This window comes from Chiloscyllium punctatum, chromosome 5 (assembly GCF_047496795.1).
Source record: "Chiloscyllium punctatum isolate Juve2018m chromosome 5, sChiPun1.3, whole genome shotgun sequence".
Taxonomy (NCBI): Eukaryota; Metazoa; Chordata; class Chondrichthyes; order Orectolobiformes; family Hemiscylliidae; genus Chiloscyllium; species Chiloscyllium punctatum.
In genome coordinates, this window is record NC_092743.1 from 115994995 (window position 1) to 116011591 (window position 16597).

Below are 16597 nucleotides of genomic sequence, written 5' to 3' on the forward strand. Positions count from 1 at the left end.
AGGCATATGGCATTACAATGTTAAGACCATGACCTGGTGAAGGAATGAATCAGTAAATGGTGTTAGATTTACCTTAACTGCAGAGATGTTTGTAAAGCACTGTTAAGAATTTGAAAAGACAAGCATATTTATGCTTTAGAAAAATGCTGAGAGAAGATGTTATTAAAGTTATTTAAAGTTTTATGACAAACTGAATTTGGCATAGTGACAAATTGCAACAAGACATTAAGCCAAGCTGCGAAAAGGAAAAATCACATTTAGATTTGTTTTCCAGAGCCTGATGAGGAAGGGTGTTGACGGGGTTGAAGATTCAGGCTATTGAGAGGTATAAGCAACAGAATTGCATACAATATTTCTTAGACTTTGAGTTATAATTGTCTTTTTAGATTGAATATATAACCATGCAATCGTGTAAATAATTGTTTTACTGCATATGTTAGCACCTAGTGCAGTAACAGCAAGTAAGAAATAAAGCCATCTCAAATAAATACCATGTCCAGTGAGAAAAGTCACATGATTAATGCCTCGCTGTAAAGTTACAGCAACATTAAAAGGATTTTATGCGAAGGATGTTAAGACAACTAGATTTGATAATCTCAGATGAGTTGCACTTTGGATCTATAAACTGTTGAAAGGTCACTGACTTCTAAATATCAATTATTAGACACTTGCATAGCCAAGTTTAAAAGATCTCAACCTTTCATTGGAGATGTTTCTCCCATGTGTTCAATAATTCATTCAAACTAGCTCCTACAATAGGTGATTGCTTATTTGAACAAATATACAGCAAATTAAGGGAAAGAGACAAAGCTAATTCTAATTAAATTATTTTCTTAAAAAATAGATGATTAAGACTCTGCTCTTCACAAAAATTTCAAGGTTTTGTTTTGCTCCATCATGAAGCAGTTAAGTACTGACTCTATCATCTAAAGATCAAAGAGTACAAAATTCATTCATTCCTGACCAGAAACCAGCTGTACAGGAAACTGTGGTATGTTAATTTATATAATACTCAAGTGGACTCTGAAAAGTGAAATCATTTTTTGATAATTGTGCACTCTTGGCAGATTGGCTAACCCACTACTATCACTGTACATAAACTGAAGCAGGGAGCACAGCTTTCGATCTCCAAGCAGTCTGCAATTTTATATTTTTAGCTTGTTGATCCAAATACTAATGTATCACCTTGATTCATTGCAGCCATGATGCCAAAAATCCCATTCACCAATAATCTGTACAGATATATTTTAAATTACAGCATGTGAACAGCCATACAGTATAGGACAAATTGGAGGGGAGAAAGAAAACTGAAAGGGCTGATGGAGGATATAAAAAACAAAGAACCTCTAGGGGATTGTTCCCTTCATGCTATCCCTGAGCAAGTTCATAGATCAGTGAGAGAAACCAGTAATGTTTGGCTGAGCCAATTTAGCAAACATGTCAAAAAAAGGAACTATTATTCCACTTGAAAAAGAAGAATAGCTGTCAGAGTAATGCCTGCATGACAAAGAACTGCAAGTATGAAGAGAAAGAGGTTCAATAATGAGAAAAATGGGGAGGGTAGATATTTTCCAAATGGTATAAACACTTTAATAGATATTATCAATTTGAACATGACAATTGTGGAGTACTCCACAACCACATGATGAAGGATCAGCACTCCAAAAGCTCGTGCTTCCAAATAAACCTGTTCGACTATAACCTGGCATTGTGTGATTTTTAATTATGATAGGCTGGTTAAATCATGTGACAGATGAGCTAATGCTAAAGATGGTGGTGTTTTTACAAGCCCACTGATTCCCACAGCTACCTGGATTACACCTCTTCCTACCCTACCTCTTGCAAAAATGCCATCCCATATTCCCAATTCCTCCGCCGTATCTGCTCCCAGAAGGACCAGTTCCGTGACAGAACACACCAGATGGCCTCCTTCTTTAGAGACCTCAAGTTCCCTTCCCACGTGGTTAAAGATGCCCTCCAACGCATTTCGTCCACATCCCGCACCTCCATCCTCAGACCCCACCCCTCCAACCGTAACAAGGACAGAACGCCCCTGGTGCTCACCTTCCACCCTACCAACCTTCGCACAAACCAAATCATCCGGTGACATTTCCGCATTCTCCAAAAAGACCCCACCACCAGGGATATATTTCCCTCCTCACCCCTTTCCGTCTTCCGCAAAGACCATTCCCTCCATGACTACCTGGTCAGGTCCACGCCCCCCTACAACCCACCCTCCCATCCTGGCACCTTCCCCTGCCACCGCAGGAATTGCAAAACCTGCGCCCACACCTCCTCCCTCACCTCCATCCAAGGCCCTAAAGGAGCCTTCCACATCCATCAAAGTTTTACCTGCACATCCACTAATATCATTTATTGTATCCATTGCTCCCGGTCTCCTGCACATTGGGAAGACTGGACACCTTCTAGCAGAGCGCTTTAGGGAACATCTCTGGAACACCCGCACCAATCAACCACACCGCCCTGTGGCCCAACATTTCAACTCTCCCTCCCACTCTGCCGAGGACATGGAGGTCCTGGGCCTCCTTCACTGCCGCTCCCTCACCACCAGACACCTGGAGGAAGAACGCCTCATTTTCCGCCTCAGAACACTTCAACCCCAGGGCATCAATGTGGACTTCAACAGTTTCCTCATTTCCCCTTCCCCCACCTCACCCTAGTTCCAAACTTCAAGCTCAGCATTGTCCCCATGACTTGTCCTACCTGCCTATCTTCTTTTCCACCTATCCACTCCACCCTCTCCTTCCTGACCTGTCACCTTCATCCCCTCCCCCACTCACCTATTGTACTCTATGCTACTTTCTCCCTATCCCCACCCTCCTCTAGCTTATCTCTCCACGTTTCAGGCTTTCTGCCTTTATTCCTGATGAAGAGCTTTTGCCCGAAATGTCAATTTTACTGCTCCCCGGATGCTGCCTGAACTGCTGTGCTCTTCCAGCACCACTAATCCTGAGTGTAATGTGATAGGTTAAGTGTAAGCAGTAGACCATTGTAGCAGAAGATGGTAGTTAGAAAGACAAAGCAAACTAGTACAATTGATTATGCTAATGCAATCAGATAAGTGCGGAACTAGAAAGGTATAAACTGGAGAGGCTCCAGGAGAGGGGTGGAAGACGACAGGAAGGTATTTTCTGATTGCCACAGTTTTTGTTTGCAAATAAAAGTTGAACTTCATGAAGGGTTTTCTGCATCTACTGGTGATTTTCTCAGAGTATTGGGTGATCTTTCTACAGTATGGTGAGGGAAGTCATTGAGTAACTGAATTTCAATCCAAACTAAACAATACAAAACTATGTGGAACAATTATTCCCAACAATGGAGATCCTTTATGAGATACCTCAGGATCCTACAATCAACTCAGCATCTGAGTTTCCTCATCATATAATTTGATGATACTATACTTGAATTATTGCTTATATACAATGTAAAGGATGTCAATATTTTTCATCAACCTGTTCAGGCATACCATGACGCATCTCCGGGGTGGGTGCGAATTGAATTTGGATGCTGCCACTGCAATGCAAGAACCCCCAATGCAGACAATGTAGCTTTGTATGGATGGTCAGCTTGCGCGCGATATTTAAAAGAATGCTAAGTGACTAAAGTTGGCTATGATAAATTTATCTAATTGATTAACTTTTATCATCAATTGGTCTCAAATAAGCTCATAAACGATGTGCTCAATGTTGACTAAGGGCTTAATGCTCAAAGGAATACTTATCAGCAGCTTCCAATTGACTTCTTTGTGTGAAGGCAGTTGTTTTGAGGTTTGTCAAACATGGACTAATCGATACCCACAGAAAGGCCGACACCAGATTGATTTTCTCAATTACAATCCCCTCTGCTCATCTAACCAAATTTCATGTGCTTTCAATTAAACCTGTTCGACTATAACCTTGTGTCGTGTGCTTTTCATTTATTCAAGATCTTTTCACATGATCATGTAAAGTAATCAACCTGGTGTTGTGAGATATTTAACTTTGTACACCCCAGTCCAACACCGGCATCTCCAAATCATTCTGGACTGGTAACATTGCTGGCCCCTTGTTATTTACATTCTAATGCTCCTTGTATCTGCATCAAATAGTCAAGCACAGTCAACATAGCAAACTGATCACCAGAGACATTTTAATGAAAAGTCATGCCTGTCATAGGGATTATGATCTCAAACACAATTTCTGAAAAGCTGGTGGAAAGAAATTCAATCATGGCCTTCAAAAGGGAATTAGATTAACAAATTGAAGACCAAGGAGAAAGACAGCAAACTGCAACTTGGTGAACTGGTCTTGCAGAGAACAAGGATGGACCTGACAGACCTAATGACATCTTTCTGTGTTGTAATAATTCTAAGATTCGATTGAAATTTTTAAACCAATTGTTGATTATATGAGTTTATTTTTCAAATAAAAACAAAAATCAAGGCTTTTTGTACTAAAACTCTTTTGGGTTTGTCTCAAGATTTACAAGATGGTCCAGATGACATTTCTGGAGTCGTGCCACATGTTACCATCTCATTTTTTTTTCTTTATTCATTCACAGAATGATGGCATCGCTAACGAGGCATCATGGGGGCAGCACGGTGGCTCAGTGGTTAGCACTGCTGCCTCACAGCACCAGGGACCCAGGTTCGATTCCAGACTCAAGCGACTGTCTATGTGGAGTTTGCACATTCTCCCTGTGTCTGCATGGGTTTCCTCCCACAGTCCAATGATGTGCAGGTTAGGTGAATTGGCCATGCTAAATTGCCCATAGTGTTAGGTGCATTAGTCAAAGGGAATGGGTCTGGGTGGGTTACTCTTCAGAAAGTCAGCATGAACTTGTTGGGCCGAAGGGCTTGTTTCCAGACTATAGGGAATCTAATCTAAAAAAAATTTATTGCCCGTCCCTAATTGCCCAGAGGGCAGTTAAGAGTCAACCACATTGCTGTTGGTTTGGAGTCACCAGGTAAGGATTTCATTTCCTTCCCTAAAGGACATTAATGAACCAGATGGGTTTTTACTGGCAATCGACAATAGATTGTCATCATTAGATTCTTAATTCCAAATATTTACTGAATTCAAATTCCACCTTTGGTGGGATTCAAACCCAGGCCCCCAGAATGTTATCTGGGTGTCTGGATTAATAGTCCAATAATTATATCACCCGGACATCACCTTCCCTTAATCATGAGATCAAAGAAATCAATTGACAAATTAAAATAGGTGTACTTGGTAGCGGAGCTAACACTCTCTTGGTATTTATACACACAGGTAAGTTTTGTAATTTTATGTTTTCCTAAATAGCAGATTTTGAAACGCACATCATTCAATCATTCCAGATGTTACAGCTCAGTTACCAAAAACACACCAGCGGCTGTTGCCTCTTTAATGTGACTCTTCCTTTCTTCTAATGTAGTGGCTAAATCATAAAATAAAGGATAACCCAAAGGCATTTTAAAAGTATATTACAGATAAAAGGAAAACCAGGGTAAAATACACCACATTAGGGACCAAAGTGACAATGTGTGTGGGGGTCAGGAAATATTGGTGAGGTTTCAAGTGAGTACTTTGTTCTTCTTGATAATGAATGCAGATACAATGTAGGTATGAAAATCAGGGAGGGACACTGTGATAAATTTGAACAAATTATCATGGAGAAGGGGAGGAGGATATTAGGGTTTTAGCAGGCTCAAAGTTGGATATATGCCCAGGCCCAAATAAGATGCATCCTAGGCTATTGCGGTAGACAAGAGAAGAGAATGCTGAAACCTGGGTGTTAATTTTCAAATTCTAGCTAACACAGGAGAGGTACCAGAAGACAGTTCATGTGGTACCATTATTCAAGAAGGGCAGTAGGGATAAATCAAGGAACTATACGATAGTGACCTAGTCTGAATGTACATAGATTCTTGAAGGCAACAAGGCAGATGGAAAGGGTTGTTAAGACAACATAGCAGATTCTTGCCTTTATTAGTCAAAACATAGAATACAAGAGCTGAGAGGTTATGATGGAGCTGTATAGGACATAGTTAATGCTGTATGCAGTGCTGGTCACCAAACTATATGATTGCATTGGAGAAAGTGCTGAGGTGATTCACAAGGATGTTGCCTAGGCTGGAGCATTCCAGCTATGAAGAGAGATTAGATAGGCCGGGGTTATTTTCCTTAGAGCAGAGAAGTTTAATGATTGAGGTCTACAAGATTACAAGGGGCATATATAGGGTGGATTGGAATAAGTATTTCCCTTAGTGAAAGATAAATTAACAGGGGGCATAGATTTAAGGTAAGGGGCTGGAGACTTTTTTTCATGCAGAGCATGCCGGGTACCAGGAATTCATGGCTTGTAATGGTGGTAAAGAAGGGAACCATTGCAACATTTAAACGTTATTTAGATAAACACTTGAAACACCATAGCATACAAGACTATGTGTCACTTGCTGGGAAATGGGATTAGAATATATAGGCGCTTGATAGCCTGCAGATATGATGGGCCGAAGGGCCTCTTTCCCTCCTTCCAACAAAAGAAGGTTTACTCCTTTGGTCAAGTCTTCATGACGGGAAAACATAGAATATGAGGATAGAGCAGGAAGGTCAGTGGAGATAGAAGCTCAGCCATGATTTTAATAGACAGACACAACAAAAATGAACAAGGGTAATAAGGCATACCTGCAAGCTCCTCTTCAAATTATACATCAAACAACCTTAGAAATATACTGTCACTGGAACTCTTTTCTTAAGAGCATCATGGATGTACCCACACCACATGGACTATAAAAGTTCAAGGCAGTTTACCAACACTTTTCTTACAGCAGTTAGGGTTTGGAAATAAAAGGTGGCCTTGACAGTGGTGCTCAAATGCCATGATCAAATAAAAAATGTAGCAGTTATAGGATTGTGATTGCCATCATTTATCTATGGAGGAAATAAATAAATAACATGCTGGCACAAGACTGATAAATAAAAATTGAAGAGCACTTTTTTAAAAGCATCTCTCCCAACCTCCAAAAAAACCCCAAGCCTCAAGGTCAGAACGCTACACAAGAGCCAGAAATTTAAGAATCAAATTGTTCTGCAAGTGCCAGCTATGGTTCAGTTGGCAGTACTTCCACTAGAGTTGGAAATAGTGAGTTCAAATCCTACTCTAACAGCTCAAGTAATATGGATCACTGACTAGAAACAAAATAATCATCTTCTCTCAAGATAATAAAGGTTTTGAGGCAAGGCACTCCAAATATGGGAATCAGTGTGCTCACTGAACCTGAATTATCAAGGACTGAAAGAAAATTATTTTGGATGATCATAAGTTCTTGCACCTCAACCCAATTTAACTGCATGTTAAAACCGCATATCCTCGCTATTAAGAGCGCCTACTTCCACTTGCTTGCCCATCCATACTTCACTGCCCATTGCAGAACGGTGGCTCAGTGGTTAGCACTGATTCCTCACAGCAATAGGGACCCAGATTCGATTCCGCCCTCAGGCGACTCTCTGTATGGGTTTCCTCCCACAGTTCAATTTGTGCAGGCTTGGTGGACTGGTCATGCTAAATTGTCCATAGTGTCCATGGACATGCAGGCTAGGTGGATTAACCATGGGAAATGCAAGGTTACTGGGACAAGGTAGGGGGTGGGTTGTTCTTTGGGAGGGCAATGTGGATTCGATGGGCCAAATGAACTACTTCTACAATGTAGGGATTCTATGATCTGCGCCCTCCCACAGTTCAATTGCTGCTGAAATCCTCTTCTATGTTATTTCTAACCACTAGATTTTCCTGGAATTCCTCCAATCCCCTCCCTCATTGGAGCTGATCCAGCCCTCTGCCACCCCATCCCAACTCACAATGTCTGTTTCACCCAACATTTTCTCCATTGAACTAATTTGGCACAGGTCATTACTGCAGGTTGCTTCACTTTAGAATAATTCAAAAGCCTGCATCAACATTGATGAAGCACTACCTCAGCGAAGAACTAGGTGGGTAATAGGTACATGTCACAATGTAGTCACAACTCTCTTATTCAAAGGTGTAAAGGAACAGAAATGAAATTATAATGTACTTTTCACAATTGTAATACTGACAAAGCACTTTGTATCCAATAAAGAACACTAAGGTAGTATCGCTATTCTTCTTCGAACGGTGAGATGGGATCTTTTACATAAACCCGAGAAGGCAGGTTTTAACACCTCATCCAAAAAATTGAACGGCTTCAATACTACATTGGAATCAGTGAAGATCAGTCTGAGAGTGAATCTTGAACCTAGGATTGTCTGACTCAGAGAAGACCGCTGACCACGAGCCAAGCCTGACACTATCACTGTTCCATGCTAGGGAAAAAATAAGTACACTAAAATGCTGATAAACAAAAACAGAGGCAAAATCCATTTATTACATCCCACAAGAGCTGTCAATTTAATTTAGCGTGTTCCTTTGTTCAATAGAGACTGAACTGGTTCTAACCCTCAGTAGTTTATATTTTATAAAAATGTTTACATACAGTACGACTTTAGTCTGCTGTAATCAGTAAAACGTCTGAGCATTTCAGTAATGTCTGAATCCTTCAGGAAGTGGTTTCTCAGACCACCAAAATAAAAGCAAGGAGCCACAGTTAGAACAAGAGGTCACATCTGAGTCAGGTGAACTAGATGCCAGACAGCCAGATAAAGAGGATAGACAGAAAGTAAAAAATGGTTACAGCCTTTCTCTTGAAGCTCATTTTGCCTCACTGCCACACTTAATATCATGGATATGAATAGCCTGCTTAAGTGCCCCACACGTTTGCGCAAACTGCATCAGCAGCCAAGTGTAAATCTCAGGTGATACAAGAGTTCAAGCAATACCTTGAGAAACAGTAACGACAGAGTGAAACTTGGTTTGTTTCATGATTCCTACGAGCAACAGTATTGGGTAGCATTATCAGAGTTGGAAAGCAGACATCCTATTCGGAAGGCAAAAGTCAAATACAGACTTTCACCATTGGGTAAGAATAATTAGATAGAATGTAAATCAGGTAAATGATCCCCTACTGCCTGTTGGTAAAGGTGCAGAATTTCCTGATGGAGATTGAGAACAAAGAAAAGGTTCGTTCAGCTCACTTTACTCGCACTGGCTCTCTGAAAGATGGAGTCATCCACGTAAATTCTATTAACTCTCCGTTCCCCATACCCTTTTGCATTTAAGCCATTCTGTTACTTCATGGATTTGGCTTCCATCATCTTTTTTAGTAAGAAAATCCATATTCAAACACCCAAGTTCTTAACAGCTTTCCTACTGACAATTCACTTTTTTTAAGCACTTGTGGTAGGTTTGGTCCTACCGATTAGCAATTTACCAATGGACTCTCTTTTGCAATCTTCGTTCATCATAAGTCTGGTTTATTGAGGCTGTGGTAGCACTTTATAGAATGGTGCCGAAGGCACACAGAGGATGATTTGGTAAGCACAAGATTAGGTATTATGGTTAATCTTTGCACAATTCTTTTTACAAACACAAGCATTTAGAACATAAAGACTTGAATAAACACATGCCATTTCTTTGGACCCTCTCAAAACTTATGTCAAAAATATCCTGTTGAACATTTGCTTTAAAATCACAAAGCACAATCACATTGATCCGACTGTGTGAACTGCACACACAATGGATGTAAACAGGACATTTCTCATTGATAATGTGCATTAATATAAGATGGGTGATCCCATCCATTTAAAGGGTTTCAAAAATTGTTAGAAAATGTATTAAAACTACTTAGCTATTGCATAAATTATCTTCTTGTCAAGTCCTACACCTTTTTCTTGCCATTGTGCCACAGGGGTTCTTCCCTAAGAGTTGAAGGCAGGACGATCTGTCATAGTAGAGAATAGTCTAGAGGTTCCAATATTTAGGGTGCCTCTCCACTTCTGCATAAGGGCTTTGCAGTGGCCAACACCAAGCCCAAGGTGATTAAGGTCCAGTCAGGTAGACCATGTTTTACTGGCTCCTGGTGGGAGGGATTCCTCTGGATCATTAGAAAACCTCAAGAAATAAAATTCCCCAAGGATATCAGTCAAACTACATCCTGAGTCCCAGAGAATGCTAAAGACTTATTTGATGCTTATACTAACTGTTTCCATGCAGTTCTGTTTAGAACACTCACTCTGAAAAATGAAGAAAGACTTGAAAGAACTGAATCTGATGAGGGCCAAGGGAAATGGCAGAAACTGATGCATCTTCAGATTGCACATGTAGAAAACTGTTTCATGGAATTTGTATTTCTAAATCTGCTTTAATGAGTTCTAATCTATTCTGTTATTTTGTTTTTCTCCATATGAGCTCATTGACTATTTTTCCAAGAAATTATCCCTCCTTACTGTAATATTTGGTTCGTTCATCAATGTTGTGACCCCCTTTCTTTTATCCCTCTATCTTATCTAAATACCATGTAACCAAGAATGTTGAGCTGCCAATCCTGCCCATATAAGTCTCAGTCACAGCTATGACTGAAGTAGAGTCACTGCTGTTATATAGAAAAACGCAGCTGCGTATAACAGTCTCTCCAACATCATTGAAATATAGACCATATAAACTGGTTTCCAATTATTTTGATTGAAGGGTAAATATTGGCTGGGGCACTGAACAGAACACAATTTTCTTTCCATAAATAGTGCCATGAACCTTTTACACACACCTGAGGGGCCAAACAGAGCTTCAACTTAATCTATCATTCCAAAAACAGCACTCTGTCAGTATCAGCAAAACGAATGTTACCTAATATCACATAGTCAAGTGTCTGGAATGAGATGTAGCCTGATAGCCTTCTGACTAAGTAGGAGTGCTATCACTAAGACAATGCTGACACAAGTTTGTTTGCAAATCCAGATACTATATGAACATCAGGGTCTTAACAGATATGATGGTGAACTATACCTGGGCAAGGCAAAACCAAACTCTGGTGGAGATCCATAACAGTCCTGATGTACAAATCAGTCATCTGACCTTCACGTAGGAGCGAAATACTAATCGAACCACCCAGTTGCTGGTTCCCTCTGAAATTTCCCTCAGGATAGCTAACTCTTATCTGCCACGCACTTTTACCTAGTGAAGCAAGTGATTAGAGGTCTTGGGGGCCAAAACGATCTCAAACTTTAAATTGGTAATAAGCCCAACTTGCTGGCTTGAAGCCGGGCATGGAATGTGAGTGCCAAGTGGGCCACTTTTGGTAGGCAGAACTGGTGCTGTGGGCTAAACCAAATGTTGGGTTAAAGTACAGTCCTGAATTTGGGAATTTGGTTAGGTCCACATATGACATCAATCCAAACAGTTCCAACTTAGGAAATGACCAAGCTCAAACAAAGCATATTCTTTTCAATCTTGCTAAACCCCAGTATTGGTTCAAACCCTGATGTGGGTGGTCAGACACAAGAAATAATGGATATGTCGTAGTTACAGCCCAGAAATAATCTATTTGGTCCTACTAAGCTATATTGGCATTTACTTTCCTCATCAGTAGATCATTCTAACCACATATACCTATCCTGCTCCCATAACCCTTCTGTTCGACCCCAGGTTTAAGAAAATATCAGCACCTTATAGTTTGTATTTTCCTTAATCAAAGGATCCAAGCAATGGATCCAGGTGCATCTGTTGACAGTACCTGAAAGGTCAGAAATTGGCACCATTTGATGATCAATAAATTGTAATCAAGTAGCACCTCTTCTCCTTGAACGATACTGCTCCACAAAGACATTCAGTTTCTAACCTTAATATACAGCCAATTCCATTACTACCTGTAATTCAACGGAAAGGTCTTAACTTGACAGAGGTACTCATTCACGACAAACATCATTAACAATTATTCATCATTTGATTACATGTTCAGACGGTCAGAGGCCACACCAACAGGATATGGTAGTTGGTTGAAAATGAAAGTGAAATGCAAACTATGTTTGTGCAGAAATCGCTAGGTCAGGCATGGGATGCTGAGCAAGGTTGGGAGCCTTCCCTTCTGAGTGGTTACCTCACCACATCTCTATGCAGCTTTACCCACACAATAATTAATTCATGCACTTTCTAGTCAAACATTCACAATCTTTTTACTTCAAATACAAGGTTCAGAATCATCTTGCTTGATTGGAATTCATGCTAGGATGTTCAGTCAGTCTCTGTTGTCTTTTGTAACTTTTCCCTCATTCTTGGAGATGGAAATGGAAGCGTGGAAGGATTTGCAGACCAATAGCAGTGCCATGTGACTGTTTTTAATGAGGGTTTTAAGGTCTTTCAATACAGGCAGTAGAGTGGAAATCAAATTCATGGGTGTCATCCACTGGATGAATTGAAAGTTGAAGCCCTGGTCTCTACCAGAAATGTCTGGGATAAGGTCAAACCTACTGAAAGTGAGAGGATATGTTCTACTAGCCTGCTTTCTTGTCATAAGCCTAAATCATTTCCCTTTTCAAATATTTATCGAACTCCCTTTAGAAAGGTACTATTCAATCTGCTCCAACACCTTTCCAAGCATCACATTCTAAATTACAATAACTTGCTCCATAAAGAAATTTCTCATCTCCTCTCTGGTTCTCACACCAATTACTTTAAACCTGTGCCCTCGAATTACTGACTCTTCAGGTATTAGAAACCATTTTTCCTTACTTACTCGATCAAAACTCTTCATAGTTTCAAAGATTTGCATCCCATCTCCCCTTAACTGTCTTTCTTCCAGGAAGAACAACCCAGGTTTCTCTAGTCTTTCTGAAGTCCTTCAACTTGGTGCCATTTCAGTACAACCAAAACAAAATACTGCAAACACTAGAAATCTGAAACAGAAACAGAAAATGCTGAAAATATACAGTAGACCATGTAATGTTAATGGAAAGAAAAACAGATTTAACATTTCAGGAGGATTACTGTAGGTCTCATTTATCTGTTTTTCTCCAGAGATCGTCCCTGAGCTAAATAAATTCTGTCATTCAGCCCAAGCTCATTTCACCATTCAATAAGATCAAGGCTGATTTGTTTGTGTTAAGTTCTCATTTCCATCTATCCCAATAACCCTGAATTCCCCTGCCCCAAAAAAAATCTATCTAATTGGTTTTGAAAGGATTCAGTGTTTTCAATACTCCACTTCTTTGTGAAGCTGAATACTCAGTGAAAAAAAAATTCTCATGTCAGTTCCCTAATTTTAAATAGAGCCCTCTAGTTTTGGACCAACCTATAAAAGGAAATCCTTTCCATATACACCTGTCAAGACTATTCAGGATGTTATGCACTTCAGTCCAGTCACCCCCTCACCCTTCTAAGCTCCAGTGGAAACAAGCTCAGCTTGTCCAACATATCCTCAAAACAATCTGCTTATTTCAGGAATTAATCAAGTAAACTTCCTTCAATACATTGACATCCTTCCTTAATCAAAGCACAGTTTTTGAGATGTGGTCTCATCAATTCCCTATACAATTGATTTATAGCATCCTTACTTTTTCATTTAATTTCTCTTGTAACAAACAATATCATCCTATTATTCTTTCTGACCACATACTGTACCTGCATACTCAGGTTTTGAGACTCACGCATCAGAACACTTGAATCTCTCTACATCTTTAATTTGATCAATTGCCAGAGCAATGAATTGCCAGAGGAAGTGGTGGTGGTGGTGGATACAATCACGGCATTTAAAAGGCAGCTGGATGGGTACATGAAAGGGTTGAGGAAAATATGGGCAAAATGCTGCAAATGGGACTAGCTTATTTAGGATATCTGGTTGGCATGGATGAGGTAGACTGAAGGGTCTGTTTCCAAGGACAATAGGAAGCTCGGTAAAGATTGAGAATTAGCACTGTCAATCAAGGGTGGCAATTGTGCCGGAAGGAGTATAACATGGAAAAATGTGAAGTTGATAAGAAGAATAAAAAAAGCAAGAGTACTATGTAAATGGAGAATGGTACAGAATTCCAAGGTGCAGTGTGATTCAAGTGTTGCCCCTCAGGTATCTTTTAAGTGTTTTTCCTCTCACCTTAAATCTATGCCCTCTAGTTTTGAATTCTTCTAACCTGGGTTAAAAAAAATTGTTTATGTACCCTATCCATGATCCTCATGATTTTATAAACGTCTATAAGGTCACCCCTCAGGTTCAAAAGCTCCAGGGAAAATAGCCTCAGCCTATTCAGCCTCTCCCTAAAACCCTCCAATCCTGGCAACATCCTTGTGAATTTTTTCCGAACTCTTTCAAGTTTAACAACCTCTTTCCAAAGAGACCAGAATTGAACGTGGTATTCCAAAAGTAGCCTCACCAATATCCTACACAGCCTCAACATTATGTCCCAGCTCCTGTACACAATGACCTGACCAATGAAGGCAAGCTTGCCAAATGCTGCCTTCACCACCTCATCGACCTACAACTCCACTTTCAAGGAATTATGCACCTGCACCCTTAGGTCTCTTTGTTGGCAACACTCTCCAGGGCCCTACCATTAACTGTATAAATCTTGCTCTGGTTTGCCTTACCAAAATGCAACACTTCATAATTACCTAAAATATACTCCATCTGCCACTCAGCCCATTGGCCCATCTGATCATTATACTCTGAGATAACTCGTCTTCACCATCAATTTTGGTGTCATCTGCAAACCTATCAATCATACCTCCTATAATCACATCCCTATTTGCTTTGTCATGCATATTCAGATACAGAAACATCTACTTTAGCGTATTTCTGACTTTTTTTTCTCTCTGTTCTTACCTATCATCCTTTTACGCTCATCTCCCATCTAATGTTTTCCTCTCTTACATCATTGCTATTCCTTCATACACATCTTCCTTCATTTAAATTCTTGCCTCACCATTTAGTTTAAAATGTTTTCCACTTCCCTAGTTATACAGTTCACAAGAACACTGGCTTCAACATACTTTGGATGTCAACCGTCCCAAAGCTACAATCCCAATTTTCCCTATTAATGGTGCCAGAGACATCAGAACTAGAACACACTTCTTTCACACCAGCGTGACAGCCATCTATTCATCTTTCTAATTTCATATACCCTTAGCCAATTTTCACATTGCTCAGGTAATAATGAGAGATTATAACCTTTAAATTGAAAAGCAGAAACTCAATGATTAGCTCCCCATACTCTGTGGAGAACTTCTTTCCTAGTCCTAACTATGGTATTGCTACCTATATGGATATTCCCATTTCCGCTGCAAGTTCCTGACCAGCTCTAAGCAGATTATTCAGGCAGTGTTCTGGACTCCTTCCTGTTCTTTGTTGAAAAGATATATGTTGATCTTCCTCACTATACTGTTTGTCTTCTTCTACTACTACTACATTAGTTGTTGCTGCCACAGATGAATGGCTTCCTGTACCATAGTGCCAAAGTCGTTTTACAGTCTGTATATCACACCTCACCTCATGAAGCCAAAGAATGAGGAAAGCTTTTTCAACAGTCTGCCCTGCTAGCATCAAAGGCTTGCGTATGTACATCCTGAGCTTTTTTTCGTTCTTGCAGCCTTTTAAAAATTATACCATTTGGATTATATTACTACTTATTTTTTCTTTAGTTTGTATATGCCCAAGTTCAGCTCATTAATATTTACCTTATGTCAATCATAGGGGAAACCACCATACATTTTCCTCTGGTTCAAGAATAACCATTCATCATTATTCCCCTGCTTTCTTTTCTTAGCCAATTTTATACCCACAGTGCGTTAGAATTCGGTTGTGCTAACTAATCTAAATACGGGTAGGTCTTCTATGATGCAATGATTATGCTCTTGTACAACCCCGCAGTTTAAACAGTGCTTAGTGTTTAAAGCCAACACATATTTTAAAAGTCTGCGCTTCAGAAAGTGTCCCCAATTCATCAATTACATTACAGTGCATTCATGTTAATGAAAAGTACATTATAGCAGAACCACCTGTACGATAATCATACAGCATTAAAAGTCCACATACACATCAAATAACTCAACAAAGCTAGTCAAACAGTTTGCTTTTATCAAAACAGAGCATGACCACCTTTAACACCACAGTAACATTTGACCAAATACAGCAAAGAACCAAAGCTAAACTAAGTCAATAGGAATCTGGTTGTGATTTTTTGGAGATCAATTATCTCTCCCTAAGATATTACTGCAGGAGGTTTTCAGGGTATTATTCTTGGTTCAACCATCTTCAGCTGCTTCTTCAACAATCCTTCCTCCATCATAAGATCTGAAATGAGGATGTTCAAGGCTGATTACACAATGTTCAGAACCAATTGCAATGGCTCAATACTGGAGTTGTCCTCACCAAACTGATGCAGGATCTGGACAACATTCAGGCTTGAGCTTATAAATAGCAAGTAAAATTCATGCGACAGAAGTGCCAAGCAATGATCATCTCAAATGGGAGAATCTATCCATCTCTCCTTGACATTCAATGCCATTACAGTTGCTATATCTCTTACTATCAACACCCTGAGGGTTACCATTGGCCAAAAATTGAACTGGACTAGTTATCTGAAAGCAGGTCGACAGTCGGGATTTCTTCTTCTATACTTTGTCCTACGTTGTGGTTATTATTAGGGGGCCTGTAGACCATGCTCACAAGTGACTTCTTTCTCCAAAGATTTCTGCAGTGAGCAACTCACCTCCTGACTTC

At 39.9% G+C, this 16597-nt stretch overlaps 1 protein-coding gene across 5 annotated transcripts in view; it reads right to left on the reverse strand.

The window, feature by feature from the left end:
• Positions 1-16597, reverse strand: part of sugct (succinyl-CoA:glutarate-CoA transferase) — a 423980-nt gene that overhangs the window by 405832 nt on the left and 1551 nt on the right. The window contains exon 2 of one of the 5 annotated variants that reach the window (XM_072571163.1): positions 12623-16168. The exons of the other annotated variants lie outside the window; for them this stretch is intronic. The gene's annotated coding sequence lies outside the window, so the exon portion shown is untranslated. The remainder of the gene's footprint in view (positions 1-12622; positions 16169-16597) is intronic. 5 annotated transcript variants of the gene reach the window in all.